The sequence below is a fragment of the Myxine glutinosa genome, chromosome 2 (assembly GCF_964187855.1).
Source record: "Myxine glutinosa chromosome 2, kmMyxGlut1.1, whole genome shotgun sequence".
In the NCBI taxonomy this organism is placed as follows: Eukaryota; Metazoa; Chordata; class Myxini; order Myxiniformes; family Myxinidae; genus Myxine; species Myxine glutinosa.
In genome coordinates this window covers 43768721-43785849 of record NC_136262.1, presented here as the reverse complement: position 1 = coordinate 43785849, position 17129 = coordinate 43768721, and the positions used below count along the sequence as shown (strand labels likewise).

Genomic DNA, 17129 nt, shown 5'->3' with positions numbered 1-17129 from the left:
AAGAATGAAAGGAAGGAGATGCAGTTGTCTACTGTGAATGACTGGGTGGTGGTGTCCAGGGGGCTGAGGAGTTTGTTTATTGTAGAGAAGAGTGCTTTTGGGTTTCCAGAGCCTGAGTGGATAATTTGAGAGTAGTAGGCGGAGCGGGCGCGGGAGAGGGCATCTTTGTAGTGCTGTAGGTGGTCCTTGTAGGCTTGGGAGTGAATTGTGAGACCTGTTTTATTGCGGAGTCTTTCAAGTTGGCGAGCACGAGTTTTCATCAGGCGGAGTTCAGGGGTAAACCAGGGAGCAGAATGGGTGAAAGAAACTGTTTTGGTTTTTATAGGCGCAAGCTGGTCAAGGCAGGAGGAGAGAGTGTGGTTGTAGTAGTCAGTGAGGTCAGAAGGGGTGTGGAGGTCAACGAAGGGGGAAGTGGATATTTTTTCAGAGAGGGTGGATGAGAATGAGGTAGGTGAAAGAGCGTTTAGCTTACGGAAGTTGATAGTGCGATAATGCCTTGGTGCTGGGGTGGGGATGTTGATGGTCATAGTGATGGCTCAGTGGTCAGAGAGGGTGAGGGCGGAGCCAGAGAGATGGTGCAAAATTAATCCAGTAGAGCAGACAAGGTCCAGAATGTGACCACGGTTATGGGTATGAAAGTTGACATGTTGAGTGAGGTTAAAGCAGGTGAGTAAATCAGTGAAGTCAGTGGTTATTGTGGAGTCAGTGGAGTCCATGTGGATATTGAAATCACCGAGGAGGAGGATTGAGGGGGAGAGGGAACAGAGCTGGGTCAGAAAGTAGGAGAAGTCAGACAGGAATGATGGGTGTGGTTTGGGAGGGCGGTAGACGACAGCCATGACTGACTGTGTGTGACCAGAGAGTTTAAAAGCCAGGTGTTCAAATGATGGAGCAGATGCGATGGAGATGAGGCTGTTCTTGATGTCCTGTCGGTGAATTACGGCAATTCCACCACCTCGGCCCTCCGAGCATGGTTTATTGATGTAAGAATATCCATTGGGTGTAGTGAGGTTGAGTGAGAAGTAGTCCAGAGGTTGTTGCCAGGTTTCAGTGAGACAGAGAAAGTCCAGTTTATTATCCAGAATGTAGTCGTTCAGGATGAGGCTTTTGTTGTTGAGGGACCGGGTATTGAACAGGGTGAGCTTGATGTTGCTTTGTACGGTGGGGATGAACTCAGGTGATTTAGCCAGGGTTTGCAGACAGGAGGTGCGATCGTGTGCATTGCTGTGACCAGGTGCGCTGGGACGATGAGTGGGAGTGCGCTGAGCCGACCAGAGTACGGGAATGAAGTGACCTGTTTGTAAATAAACAAACTTATGACCAGAGCCTCTATGAATGTATCTGGGTCGTCGCAGGAGTCCATGGTATTTGATTGCAGAGATGCATGATGGGGTGGAGTGAGTATTGAGCAGAAGACGCCTTGCGGCGGAGTACCTTAGAGCCATGCCAGGCAGGAGCGAAGGGACGAGTAAGAGGCCAAGGTTGAGGAGGACGAGTAGGCCTTGCCACAGCGGCTATTCAAGACAGCAAAGGCCGCAGCCGCTAATCAAGCAAACCAAGATCGCAGCGGCAAAAAGCCACAGCCGCAAACCAAGACCGCAGCGGCAAAAAGCCACAGCCGCAAACCAAGACCGCAGCGGCAAAAAGTCACAGCCGCAAACAACGGTCACACACAAATTTTTTTTTTTTTTTTTTTTGTATACTGAATCGAGGCTCGTGAAAGAGCTAACATTTACTTCACAAACAAATCAACCAGACAAACAAAATACCCAAAAAGAGGGAGCGGAAGACAAGATGGGGAGAAGGGGAAGCACACAAACACAACATTTGAGAGCAGGGAGAAGTGTGGGAGGGAGAGGGCTTGGGGGGCGGAGGCATGGGAAGGGGGGGGGGGGGGAGAAGTACAAAATACAAGGACACCAAGGACTTCCTGGACAGAAGTTGGTATTTCAAAAAAGTGGAATTGGGGTGAAATTAGCGGGGGTAGAAAAGATCAAGGTTTTGGATGGGGGAAGATAAGAGATGGTGGTGAACAGCTGTTTTAAAGACTTGGAGGGTGGAGTGGGATTGAAGAGAGTGAGGGAGTTTGTTCCAGAGGCGGGAGAAAAGAGGAATGAAGGAGTGAAGGTGAGCAGAGAGTCTTGATTTTGGCAGTTTAACCATAAGAGGGTTGCAGGCAGATCTTGTGCGACCTGTAGGAATATTTGCGGGACAGAGCCCAGAGAGAGCTGGGGGGGCAAGGCCAGAGAGGAGTCGGTAGAAGACGGAAAGACCACCAACCTGCCTGCGGTGAGTGAGTGAGAGGCCCTTGGAGTTAGCTTCATCGCGGGAGATTCCAATGATTCTGAATGCTTTGGTTTCAACAGCGTGAAGGCGAGCTAGGTGTGTGGCAGGAGCACCAGCCCAGAGGGGAGAGCAGTATTCCATTGAGCTGCGGATGAAAGCCTTGTATGTGGTGAGGAGCTCAGGTGTGCCAAGGAAGGACTTCGCACGACGGAGGATGCCCAGTCGGCGACTGGCTTTGGAGGCCAGATTTGAAATGTGGTTTTCCCAGGAAAGATCATGGCAGATAGTGAGACCCAAAAGCTTGAGTGACAGAACTTCTTGGAGAGGATTATTCAGAAAGTGGATGGGAGTGTTGTACAGTCGGTCTTTTCGGAGAGACATCGTAAGAGTGTGAGGTTTGTCAGGATTGAAAGACATGTTCCACTTGTTTGCCCAGTCTGTGATTTTGTCAAGGTCTGCAGAGAGTGAGGAGGCTGCAGACTGCCGATCTGAGGGATGAAGAATGGAGCGACAGAGAGTAGAGTCGTCAGCAAAGAGATAGAGAGGATTTTCAAGAGAGTCAGAGAGATCATTGATGAAGACCAGAAAAAGCACAGGGCCCAGAACACTGCCTTGGGGAACTCCAGCCTGAACAGGAAGAGGAGATGAGAGAAACCCATTCAGGGCCACACGTTGACTATGACTAGAGAGGAAGTCCGCCAGCCATGCGTGGAGATTTCCATGGATACCAAAAGAGGAGAGTTTGGTGAGCAGAGCGGGGTGCCAGACCGTATCGAAGGCACGTGATATGTCAAGGGAGACTGCTCTAATTTCCTGTTTGGCATTGAGGACCTCCATCCATTGTTGAGAAAGCAGAAGCAGCATGTCCAGAGTGGAGTGTCCAGGTCTGAAACCAAATTGATGATCAGAGATCAAGCCATTGAAGAAGAGGAAAGATTTCATATCTGAAGCAATGATGGATTCCATGACTTTGCTGATAATTGGGAGAAGGCTGATTGGTCTGTAGTTGCTGGGATCTGTTTTTGCACCTTTTTGTGCAAAGCGGTGATGTTGGCAGATTTCCAAGCAGATGGAAGATGACCTTGAGCAAAAGAGAGGGTGAAGAGAACAGAGAGAGGGAGTGAAAGAGCGGAAGAACATGATTTTAGGACCCGTGGGCTGATGCCGTCAGGTCCAGTTGCAGAATCAGAATCGAGGGTTGACAGAAACTTTTCCACCTTGTCAGGAGGAAAGGACACAGAGTCCAGGAGCAGCTGGGTATGACTGGGTACGGTGGGTACAGAGAGGGATGGGTTTGGGACACAAGATTTAGAGGCAAACACAGAGTTGAGGAATTCAGCTTTTTCACGTGCGGAGTCAGCCGTGTGGCCATTTGAGGTGAGGGAGGGGATGGAGGGGGAACAAACACCAGAAACAGATTTGACCAGATGCCACCAGGATTTGGAAGAGGGAGACAGATAAGAGAGTTCGGGAGTGGACCTGAGGAAACAGTGGAAGAGCCGGGCAGGCGAAGCCAGGAGCAGAGCCGGGACCGAGCAGAGGGCAAACCCAACGGCCAAAAAGCCGCCACGACCACCAGAAAAGCAGACTATATACAATGACCCAGTCGGAGAAGTGGCGAACAAGTAACGCCAGCGTCCTCTCCAGACCGGACCGGAAGCGGAAGTTTCGAAAGAAATGAATATCATTGGTTTTGTTATTCGAAGCGGCCTTGGAAACACGCCATGATAAAGCTAACTTAATATGGACATACACCTCAACACGCAACCCCATTGACGGCAATGGCGGGGAAAACCCGCTCGGGGAGGAGGGCAAATGAATGTGCTATAACCTTCATGGTGTAACCATAAGTCATTTTGTCAAGTTTGCTTGAGATTGGATAAGTAACAACGGAATGTATCGCAGTCAAAAAAAATCATCACAGACAGACAGACCAGACAGAGACACCAAATTGCGTATTTTAGTATGATGATTTGTTTGATTGTAATTAATTAATATGTAAAGTGTTTGGAAACACTTCTATTAAGTGTGCAATAAATGTAATTATTAATCATTATTATTATTATTATTATTATTATTTAAAAATTAAATGCACATTCTGCCTCGGGTGCTGTCTGTGAATAACAGAACCGTCAACTGAATAGAGCAGGTTCAGTTACTACAATGTTCACCGCATCATCAGTCAGCCCATATTGGTTTAAAAGCCTTTTACTGGCAACACACCCCTTGCTAAAAGGAATCAATCCATAATCGCCTTTCTGACACCTTGGTTCTCATCTTTGTTTTGAGCTTCCTACATTTTCATAGAAAAACAGTAAAAAAAAAAAAAAATTACAACCAAGCTGAATACGGATGGATACATCATCCCCAAGACCAAAGTACACAGTCAATCAAAGCTTACCAAACTCGTGCACATGCACCTTAGCTCAAAGGACAAATATTGCGTCATGATGCAATGAACATTTTTCATTTGGTGTCAACTGGCTGATATCTCTGTTGAGAGATGTCTTCTTCTAAAAAGGGTAAAAAAAATATAAATACGTTATAATAAAGCTAAGGACGTGGACTTCAACACCAAGTCCAAGGTATGCAGTCAAACAAACACTCATTCATGCACCTTGGCCCTAAGGTCAAAGAGCATGGTCATACAAAAGCACGTACACCCCAGCCCATAAGACCTTAAATGGTGAACATACAATCAACGTTTGAGGATCTTATGACACCGCCATTTATTTAGTTTAAAAGGTAAAAAAAATAAAGCATTGTGTAACTCCCATGGCCAAATTAACAGTCTAGCGAAGCTTGTGAAACTAGTGTACACATGCACTCTGGCACGAAGGCCAACACACAATGTCCAACAAACACATACACCCCAGTATGCTACGCACTGTGGCCTTATATCGATCATTTTTGCCCAAAAACTCAGAGGACCACTCAAATTTGCTCAGAAAACATAGTTATTGATCTAATATACTCTAAGCCTCTCGTTGCAACATTCACCAGTCCCTGGTATTGCTTTGTAAAGTGAGATTGTACTTTGATATTAAAAGATATGACATTTTGTGACGTATGGCCAATGAGAATGTTTGTCATTTCAAGCCCGTCTGCATATCTAATATGGCAGTGCCCCTTGTCCCAGTATTTGTGAACGATTTCGATCTTTTCAAACGTGGTAGACAGTGTACGAGGTGGCAAGAAAATGGTCAAATTTGGACGTGGAGTGTTGGTGGAGAATTGGCAAATGCTTTTACACCTCACTTGACAAGTGTTTTTCCAAAGAAATAGAAGGTTTTTCTTATCACCTGGAATGTTATGCCGGGGTCACACTATCACGTAAAGCCTAGCCGTAAGGGCCACGTAGGACCATTTTTTTGATACGGGGTGGGACGTGGCTATCATGTGGCAGTTACGGCATCCACGTGGCAGTCACAGGGTCTACGTGGTGCCTACTGCAAGGTAGAGCGGGAATTTCAAAAAGTTCAAAATTTTACCATGTAAAGTCAGCCTTGTCCACTGCCGTGGCGCCTGCTTAACGGCCACGGGGCTACCCCCGTGAGGGCCACATAATACGTGGCACTACGTGGCAATTATGGGGGACCCCCTATTGCCACGTACAGCCACGTAATCGCCACATATTGCCACGTGTTGGCCCTGTATTGGCCACGTAGAACCCCGTAGCGCCACGTGATTGCCATATAAGGAGCGATCCGGTGACAGAACCACGTGATCGCCACGTGCTCACCACATCTTGGCCACGAAGTCGCCTCGTAGAGCCACTTGACCACCCTGTAGAGCAACGTAGAACCCCGTAGCGCCACGTGTTTTGAACCGGCTACATATAAATATGGGTCTCATCCCGCGCGGTCAGTTTTCGCGACACTTTCACAGTGTTCACAAGTTGTGGAGCTTTTTGAAGCATTTCTCAACAATTTTTGAAGCTCTTTCTCAACATTGTCATCATGGTGAGGTGCTAGAGGAAGCAGCAGCAGCAGAGGAGGTGGCAACAGAGGTAGGGGATCTCAGAGGGGCAGGGGATCTCAGAGGGGCAGGAGTGTTACCCCACCTCCAGGGCAGAGTGTTACCCCACCCCCACCCCAAGGAGGGGACACAGAGGAAGCCAGGGCACGTTCCCCCACACCACCCCCAACCCTGCAACCTCAACCACAGCAGAGGGAGGAAAACCCAGCAAAGAAGGTGAGGCATGAGGACAAGAGGCAGGAGGCAGGAGGATGAGGGGTCCAGTAGTGACAGTCACAGTGATGGTGAAGTGACACTGACAGTGATGGTGAAGTGACACTGACAGTGATGGTGAAGTGACACTGACAGTGATGGTGAAGTGACACTTAGTGAAGAATGACCCTTTTGTCTCAAAGGCAAATAAAGAAAAATTAAAAAAAAAATTGTGCAAGGAACTTAAAGAAAAAGAAATATATTTCATCAAGACAACTTAAAGATAAAAAAATTCAAATTTTATAGAAACTTGGAAAAAAACAATCTACCTCTTCCATACCAACAACAACAACAACAACAACAACAACAACAACATACATTTTAAGGCCATTTTCCCTGCTAGAGCGGGGGTTAGCCTTGCGGGCCCCATGACAATCTTCTCCATTTTGCCCTATTTTCTGCATCTCCCATTGTTAACCCCCTTGCCCGCATTTCTTCTTCCACCATCTTTAGCCAGGTCTTTCTCAGTCTTCCCCGTCCTCTACTTCCTTCTACATTCATTTCCATCACTCTTCTCAACCAGTCACTTTCATCGTTCCTAAACACATGACCAAACCATCTCAACCTGTTCCTCTTCACAGCATCAATCACAAGCTCTATTCCCATCATCTTTCGCAATTCATCATTTGTCTTCCTCTCTCTCAACGATACTCCGCACATCCACCGAACCATTCGCATTTCCACCCTTTCCAGCCTTCGTTGCTGCTCTACATTCATGACCCATGTCTCGCTCCCATAAATCATAACACTTCTCACACATGCAGCATACACCTTTCCCTTCAGCTTCAACGACACTCCCCTCCTCATCAGCACGCCACTCAGTCCCCGAAACTTCTTCCATGCACATCTCACTCGAGCAACCGTTGCCGAGTCTGATCCACCTTCTCCATTCAGCATGTCTCCGAGGTAGCAAAATGTTTTCACACCTTCCAGCTTCACGCCGTCTCCAAGATCCAACTCAACATTTCCTCCATCTGCAGCTCCCTCGGTGTACACCTTACATTTGAATGTAGCTGCCACACTGGTTAATGACCCTCTCAGACCACTACATTTTTGATGAACCCACCCAGCGCACATTGTACATTGAATGGAGTTCACTCCGACACCCTTCCTGCACACAGCACATGGCCACTTCCAAGTTCTTTCCACCTCACCACATGCTTTACCACTTGCCATCACCTTCGTCTTTCCTATATTCACCTTCAGACCTTTTGTCTCCATACATTCCTTCCACTTGTTCATCTTTTCCTTCAGTCCATCCATACTTTCCGCAATCAACACCAGATCATCTGCATACAACAACTCCCACAGTAGACCCTCCTTTACGTTCTGAGCCAGCACCTCCATCACAGCTACAAATAGTAGTGGACTCCGTACCGACCCCTGATGCACTCCCACCTTCACCTCAACCTCACCACTGTTCCCGTCCTTCGTCCATACAGCTGTGCGCGCTATTTTGTACATTGCCATCACTACTCTGTTCAACCATTCCTCCACTTCTAACTTCCTCAATGCCCATGTCAATACTTCACGTGGAACCCTATCGAATGCTTTCTCCAGATCAACAAACCCAAGAAACAACTTCTTCCTCTTCTCCATGTACTTCTCCTGCAACTGCCTCACAATAAAGAGCGCGTCTGTCGTTCCTCTTCCTGGCATAAATCCAAACTGCATTTCGTCAATCTTCACCTTCTTACTTATCCTCCTCTCCAACACCCTTTCCAATACCTTCATTCCATGCTCCAATAACTTTATCGCTCGGTACGAGCCACACTCCAGAGGGTCACCTTTCCCCTTGTATAGAGGGACGAGGGTACTCAGTTCCCAATCCACTGGAATGCGGCCTTCTTTCACCACCAGATTACTGATCTCTGTCATTCTCTTCACACCCCAACTTCCTGCTGCCTTCAACATATCTCCCACAACTCCCGTCGGCCCTCCCGCTTTTCTACTCTTCATTGCTTTTATCGCTCATCCCTGGTGTTGGGCTAGCGGCTAGGGTGCCGGCTTAGGATCCTAGGATCCTGGGTTCGAATCTCGGTCGATCGCCGAATTAATGCCAGGGGGGTTGACTCAGCCTGTCATCTTTCCGAGGTCGGCTAATTGAGTACCAGTTCACTGGTAATTCCCTGTTTGTCGTTGAAGGCGGCAAAAAGGGTTGGCATCAGGAAGGGCATCCGGCCGTAAAACATTGCTTCAAAAAGGGGACCAAAAAAAAAACAACAACTACCACGGTCCCCGAAAAGGCCAACCCCCGCTTTGCGGGGAAAAATGGCCTCTAAACGGTGGTTATTGCTTTTATCGCTTCCTCAACTTCCATCTCAGTTATCTTCTCTGCCGGTCCTAAAACTGGGTTACTCTCTATCTTTCCATCCCATTCATTCTCTGTATTCAACAGCATTTCCATATATCTTTTCCATCTTCCTTTAATTCCATCTGGGTCCACAACGATTTGTCCCATTTCATCCTTCAAGCAACTCACCCCCATCACATCACACCTCTCTTTCGCTGTCTGCTTTGCAATCCTGAATACCACTCTCTGACCCTCTTCGAATCCAAGCGTTCTCCAAACATTTTCCTACATGCCTCCTGCGCCTTTGCTACCTCTTTCTTTGCAGCCTTCTTGGCTGCCTTATGACTTTTATGCTCTGCTTTTTCTGCTCCCGTACCCTTCGCCTTCTGCCACTCCTTGAACTTCTTCCTCTTCTCGTCAATCCTCTTTCCAACTTCATCATCCCACCATCATGTTTCCGAGTGCCTCGGTGGTCCTTTATTCCATCCGCATACCTCACCAACGGCTCCCAACAGACTATCTTTCATTGACATCCAACCACGTTCAAGCTCAACCACATCATCCTCTACCCTACTCAGTCTCTCTTTTAATGCCTCCCTTACTGTCACCTCTTTCAACCACCACACCTTCATTCTCGGTTGATACTTCACCCGCCGAGCTCTCCTCGCACCTTTCACCCTTATGTCGCAGACAACCAAGTGGTGCTGTGAAACTGTGAAACATACCATAGTCCATAATTTAATAGGTAAAAATATTCTAAATTTGAACCAAAAACGAGAGGGCAACTGGCCTTGAAGGATAGCCTTATGAAAAGAAAAATACAATTTTTATTGATGGAATAGCACCAGCATTGCATTCTTTTGGGAGTGTGTGGGTGGCCCTTACAAGGGCCTTTGTTTTTGGACACTCGTCTTGTCGTTTGTTGGTCTTGGTCTTCAGAGAGATGGAACTTCTTGGTGGGTCTAATCATCATCACCAAAATCATACACCCTCCTGTCTTGTTAAGATACAGCACCTGCTGGGCTGTTGTAGTACTCTGCCAAGTCGTCTCTCTGCAGCTTTCCTGCCTTGGAAGATGTGTTGCCAGGTAGAGCCTCCAAGCCCCTCCAAGCTGTCACTGCTTCTTCATTTCTCCAGGTTCCTGGTACTACCTCGTGGTTGGCATCCTCGTTGTCAGCCTCCACATTGATCCTGCCTGGTTTTCTGTAGCTGATCAGGTTGTGTATTACACAGGCAGTCAGGACAACAGATTCCACATTCTTCTTGTTGAGGCACATCAAGGTGAGGAGACATCTGAATCTGTTTGATAGGATGCCAAAAGCATTCTCCACCACTCTTCGAGCCCTGGAAAGCCTATAGTTGAAAATGCGTTGTTTCTTGTTCATGCCTCTGAAGGAGTAGGGCTTCTGCATCCAGGTCCGAAGGGCAAAGGCATCGTCTCCAATCAGGCTGAAGGGCATGGGCTTGTCATCTCCTGGCAGTGGTTCTGGTTCTGGCAGTCCTGCATATCCACCTTCTCGGGCTTCATAAAGTTATGTGCCTCTGAAAACTCCTCCATCTGAAGTGTTTCCTTGTGCTCCCACATCCACGAAAAGGAACCTGTACTGAGAGTCCACAAGAGCCATCGGGACTATAGAGTAGAACTTCTTGTAGTTGAAGTAGACAGAGCCAGATCCTGGTGGACATTCACTGCCACATGCTTGCCATCTAGTGCCCCACAAACGTTGTGGACGTTCCATCTCTCTGAAAAGCCTTGTGCCACTTCGTTCCACTCCTCTGGTGTCTTGGGACATTTGATCACCTCTTCCATGTACTCAGCAATGATGGCCTCACAAGTCTCAGAGACGATCAGGCTGATGGTGTTGTGAGGACATCTGAACTCGTGGGCCAGGCTGTGGTAGGATATACCAGTGCCAAGGAACCTCATGGTGATGGCCACCTTGAGACCAGATGGCAGGGCTTTCCTGAAGAATGTGTCTTGTTTCTGCATCCTTGGCCCAACTCTTCTGACTATCTCATGGTACAGGTCAGGTGACACCCTTGCAAAGGACTGGCACTCCTTGGCACTCTCATCTTCTAGCTCCTTCATCAAGGTGTCATAGACACCCATCTCCTGTCTCTTGGAGATCCACCTCCTCACCCAGAGTCTCTTCTTCTTGGCTTTCCTCTGGATCTCTCTTGCCTGCATCTCCTGCAGGACCAGTCCAGCAGCAGAATTGTACAGGGCATGCTGATAACTGAGGACAGCAATCTGCAGTCTCTGTCTTCTTGGTACTCTCATTGTGATGTTGCTTTCTTGAAGGTCAATATGCTCAATGCTGGAAGGGGTTGGGGACCCCCTTTTTATAGGATTTTCAACGCGACACTTTTACGTGTCTCTTACGGGACACGTGGCTCCCACGTGGCACTACGTGGCAGTACGTGGCAGTACGTGGCCCATACGTGGCACGTGGCTCTTACGTGGCAACTGTGGCAACTACGTGGCGTTACGTGGTGTATACCTGGCCGTTACCTGCACATTACATGGCCTTACGTGGCGGATACAGCCAATTTTTATGAGGGTCTGATGTGGCTATCCCGTGGCTCTACGGCAGCTACGTGACCCCTACAGCTAGGCTTTACGTGATAGTGTGACCCTGGCATTACAGGTAGTTTATTGTCTCTCAGCTGTCACACGGGGGTTTGAAACTCGATGCAGATATAAACTATCACCCTGGTTTTCACAGGCAGAGTGATACATCAATGTGTGAACCGGACAACGGATCGACGTTAAACGGGGTATTCCATCTGCTCACATTCGTTGATGGAAGTTAAAGACCCCACGGTGTCTTTCATTAAGAACATGCGAGCTTTCTCCGGCACTCTGAACAAATTCTATCTTTTAGGGAGGCATGTTCCGTGCATGCTGACAGGCTTCATTAAACAATAATTTTTATTCGACATATGATTAGATTTTTCATGGTCCCTCATCATGATTAACACTCGACCCAAACAAAGCCAATGGAAATTTGACGCAACAAACCTGGGCAGTGTGTAATCAGCAGAGGCCTACAGGCCTGATGTCTTAGGCCCACCAGAAAAATCAAGATGGTGGCCATATTATTTCGTCCGGGTGCCATGGTTGATGGAGTCGAGCGACAAATGTGGGTAGGGTCTGGCAACCAATGGGTGCACACTTCAAAAATCTATCCCCAACAAGAATCACATCAACAACAACAACCGCACGGAGCTCTTGTGGTCCTGCGACACATCGCAGATAAAAATGAGCCACAACAGGGAAGTAATTTACTTTACAACATGTGGAAGACAGAAGGATTTAAGGGACTTTTTCAAATATTTCATAAGTGTATGCCCATGGAGCTGGACTTTCCCTCAAAAGGACTTCCATCAAAACAGTCTCTCAGGGTTACTTTGCAAATGAAAAGCTGTGAAAAAATAGATCACTAGCCAGCAGAACTCTGGGACAAAAGGAGGACTGATATTAAAAGGCCACCAATATATATTGGACATACGTGAATCTGCAAACATATAAAACTTGCACTAATCATACAATGGGAAAGACATAACTTATCCACATGTTTAATGCACTGGGTTTTGGGGATAACATAAGGAATTGCTAATCCAGTACTCCTTTGCAAGATCTCTTTTGTCCAATAATCTTTGTTTTCTTTCGTGATCTAAGACTCGGGGTTGATCTTCCACACAAAGGAAATGCAGGATAAGGACTGAGATACTTTCAGTTGCATTGCAACGAACATATTGATCTTTATTGACAGACCATAGTATATGGCATTTGAACCTGCAGTAACTTGCATAATAAAGCACATGCTCAGATGGAAATACCAAACAAGCAAATCGAGAATTTTAAGAATGGCAATTTGGTCTAGTGGAAGACGGACTAGTGATGCTTTGAATCCCTTTGTACATGGTTTCAAAGAGTTTGTGTGTAGTAAAAGGTTGATGATTCCTTTGCTCCTATTGCATCATGCCAAAAGTTTAGGCGGCTGCATCTAGATTAAATATCTCATTATTGCACAGCTGGCATGGAGAAGAAATTCTTATTTCTTTGCAAAGTACAAAGGCATCCAAGGAATACTGAAGAATAACGTCAAATAATCAGGCTCATGTGGTGTCAGATCCATGTGGGTGTACGAATAATTTGGGGAGCATGACATGGATTGACATATTTATCTGCCCTAGCCACCATATTAAATACAATGACGTTTATTGCAGAAGAATCCATCAGACTGATCATGCCCACATGTCTCTGCCAATACTGAAGTACCCCTATATCCCCAATGCTAGTAGGTACCTACTGCTCGATCATGTCTCATCCGTCAGACAGGCAGACAACAGCCTATTCCCTCTGCAGATCTTGATATAATCAGGAGCTGGTCCAACACTTGGAATATGTCTTTCAACCCTGACAAATCCCACACGCTCATCCTGACTCTCCAAAAGGACTGTCAGACAAACCCTCTACTTCCAAAACAAACCACTTGAAGAGGATATGCCACTCAAACTTATGGGCCATACCATCAGCCATGATCATAATTGGGCAGACCATATGTCCAAGATGGCCTCAAAGACCAGCCGCCGACTGGCGTCCTTCGTCATGCAAGGTCTTTGCTTGACCAATGTGAACTTTTGATCATATGCTTTGTGATGAATTTTGACAAACCTACAAGGCCTTCATTCACAGCTTCATGAAGTACTGCGCTACCCTTTTGGTTAGCACCCCTGCCTCACACCTTACCTTTCTTGATGTCATGGAAAGCAAGGCCCTCAAAATCAATGGGATCTCCTGTGACGAAGCTCAGTGATTTATCAGGTTGATCATGCCCATGTATCTCTGCCAATATCCATGTACCTCCTATATCTCCAATGCTTTTAGGTACCTATCTGATTCCAGTTTAAACCTATCTACTGTTTCGGCTACCTCTACCTTTCCAGGTAGACTATTCCATGCATTAACTGTACTCGCTGTGAAAATACTCTTGCCTCATAATGTCATCTTACCTCTCCAGCTATGACCTCTGGTCATATCACAGTTTATTCTGCTGAAAAGCTTTTCAGCATTTATACTGTATCTTTATCCACGAACCCATTACCCTCCCTTATCTTAAACAACTCGGTCAGAACCCCCCTCATAACCGCTACCTCTGTAATTAATAAAGTCACGTCTCATTCAGCTACCCCTCATAGCTGAGTCCAGCTCGCCCAGAAATAAAAGTAGTTGCTTTTCCCTGGAACCCCTCTATGCCAGCTATATCCTTCCTCAGAATGTAGCGATCAAAGATGAACATTAGGAGGTCTCTCAAATTTCCTGGACAGTGTTAACACATCCTCCTTTGATTTGTAAGTTACTAGGGCATGCCCGTACTATATATATATCTAAAATTATATCCCCCCCCCCCCCTCTATTTACATGAAATGGTTTGGTCCATTCGCAAAGCCAAAGCGAACGGCTTGCGAGTACGGTGACAATCCCCCCCCCTCTATTTACATGAAATGGTTTGGTCCAAAGCGAACGGCTTGCAAGTACGGTGACAATCCCCCCCTCTATTTACATGAAATGGTTTGGTCCAAAGCGAACGGCTTGCGATTACGGTGACAATCCCCCCCCTCTATTTACATGAAATGGTTTGGTCCAAAGCGAACGGCTTGCGGAGTTTGGTAAAGAAATCGCCATAGCGTGCACAAATGCGCAGGAAAGCGAAAGAATCGCAAATGTTTTAATTAGTTTTAAAACATAGTTTAACGCCAACATAGCGGCAACATAGTTTGCCAACGTGAAATAAATGAATACGCTCTCAAATGTGCCGTCCGAGGCAGAGTCTGTTCGCCACGTTCGGCACACGTGATAGCTCGCTGCTCTCTGATTGGTTGAATCGTTTTTTGGACATAGCTCGGTAACTACTTGTCCGATTAATTTAAAACCTTGAAAAGGCACATCCTCAGGTCCCCAGCAATATACCTGGCAAGTTTCAAGTATATCGGACCGGTAGTTGTCGAGAAACAGCGGTCGCATACAGACACACACACACACAGAGATTACTGGAATTATAGATAGATTACGAAAACAATCTGAAACACCATACCTATAGGTACCTGGCATTGTCCTGTCTGCCAAGCCCCCATATCTACAAGTTCAAGGTTCAAGGGGTTTCATCCATTTTTTAAATTTGTAATGGCTTTACTATGCAAAATATTGGGACCGGTCGGGGACAATCTCCAAAACGAATAATTTTACATACGTAAAGCAATTCTCCCTCTTGTTTTCATTGTTCTTTCCCATCCCCAGCACCTTACACTTCTTTATGTTAAACTGAATCTTCCATTATTTTGCCAAATCATTTAAAATATCAAGACTATCCTGAAACCGATTACCCCTCCCTCTCCCAGCCCCTGTCCCCTCTATCCTGTATACCTTACCTCCAAGCTTTATATCATCTGCAAATTTGGAAAGCTTACTCTTAACCCCACTATCACAATCATTAATGTATACAACAACAACAACATGCATTTTAAGGCCATTTTCCCTGCTAGAGCGGGGGTTAGCCTTGCGGTCCCCATGACAATCTTCTCCATTTTGCCCTATTTTCTGCATCTCTCCTTGTTAACCCCCTTGCCCACATTTCTTCTTCCACCATCTTTAGCCAAGTCTTTCTCCGTCTTCCCCGTCCTCTATTTCCTTGTACATTCATTTCCATCACTCAATCCAAAAGCGTGTATTCGTGAGTAAGCGTGATATATAAGCGTGTATTCATTTCCACCAATCTTTAATGTATCCTGCTATTAATTTGCATTTGGTCACTGGCTTTGATACCAATACAAGTTTTTATTACAGAAACACAACACAACACACAACATGCATTTTAAGGCCATTTTCCCTGCTTGAGCGGGGGTTAGCCTTTTACAGAGTTTACAAGTTACAGAGTTACAAGTTTTTATAACAGAAAATAGATATTTTTCTTGAACCACCCCCTGCAATCGGACTCCGTCACAAATGCTCGTGAAAAACATTGTTTCGCCACTCACAAAAAAACTGGTGTATTTCATGATGAGAACTTCAACACAATATGTGGTATTGATTAGACTTTTCAAATGGTGTAAATAAAATGTAGTCCCCAGAGTTTTGGGACTAAACTAGCCACTTTTCTCCTGGCGTGTGCCTGGCCTACAGCACACAGGGCCAGATCCATGGTCATTCCATCATAAAGGAGGGACAGTGGTTGATTCAACATTGAAGACCACTGGCCATCTCTTTTGAGAATGACTTTTAACATTGAAAAGGTTTAAAAAGTTGAGTATTGTAACAAAGCTGAGAACGTGTACCTCGGTCCCACGACCAAAGTACACAGTCCTACAAAACTTGTCAAACTAGTGTACTCATGTACTTCGGCCCAAAGACGAAAGCACATAGTCAAACAAGCACATACATCTCAGCCAAAGGGCCAAAATGCATGGTCATAAAATAACTGGGAATAACTGTGCATCATCATATGGGCTACTGGATTCTCCCAGTAGATGATCTGGCAGGCCATCCCATGTGGGAGTATATACAACTCAAACATCTCAACTGGAATGGTGACCATAACCACCTGTCCCACACCAGCACTTACTGTGAAGACCCTAACTAACATGGAGTGGCTGCCACACATCTAGCCTGTTTAGGAACCCATTACCCATGAACAAGATCTCGAAATTGTAGCCAGGAAGAAAGCCACCAATAAAATAGATTTGTCAATAAAATTATTCTGAATCCGAAATGTAGTCTGACTGATACTGTGGGTATCAGTGTAACAGCTGACACTGCATTCTGAAGCGGGGAGCTGTCACACCTTTATCCACGCACACACAATGGTGAATACTTTGAGACCCGGAAAGGCTGCCTTATGCCTTCCGAAACCCGCATAATATGGAGATAACAACCAACAACACACACCATGTTTTACATCCTGGTTTACACTTCAGTTTTTTCTGCAAACAAAATTGATTGAATGAAACATTTGAATAATGCATGAAACACTGAAAGGCACTCAGGTTATTCAGGATCCATGGGGAAACCCATTTCTGTTAACCAATACCACTAGAATAATCCGCAAGGAAAGAATTGTCATGTGATATTCAAGAACTGCCATTCCACCACCTAAACAATAAAACTGCCACCAAAATTTCACAATTACAGGTGGTACTGCCACCAAATTACATGCCATGTCTTGTTCTACCTGAGATAACAATACTCAGTGGTCATTTCGCTTGGTCACTTTCAATGAAGCAGAAGCAAAGAACATCTTCAAAAAAACTTTAAATGTTT

General features: G+C 46.0%; 1 protein-coding gene across 1 annotated transcript in view; it reads right to left on the bottom strand.

Annotated features, from left to right (window-relative positions):
* The window catches only part of LOC137422386 (CUB and sushi domain-containing protein 3), a 1172941-nt gene that overhangs the window by 603167 nt on the left and 552645 nt on the right, over positions 1 to 17129 (bottom strand).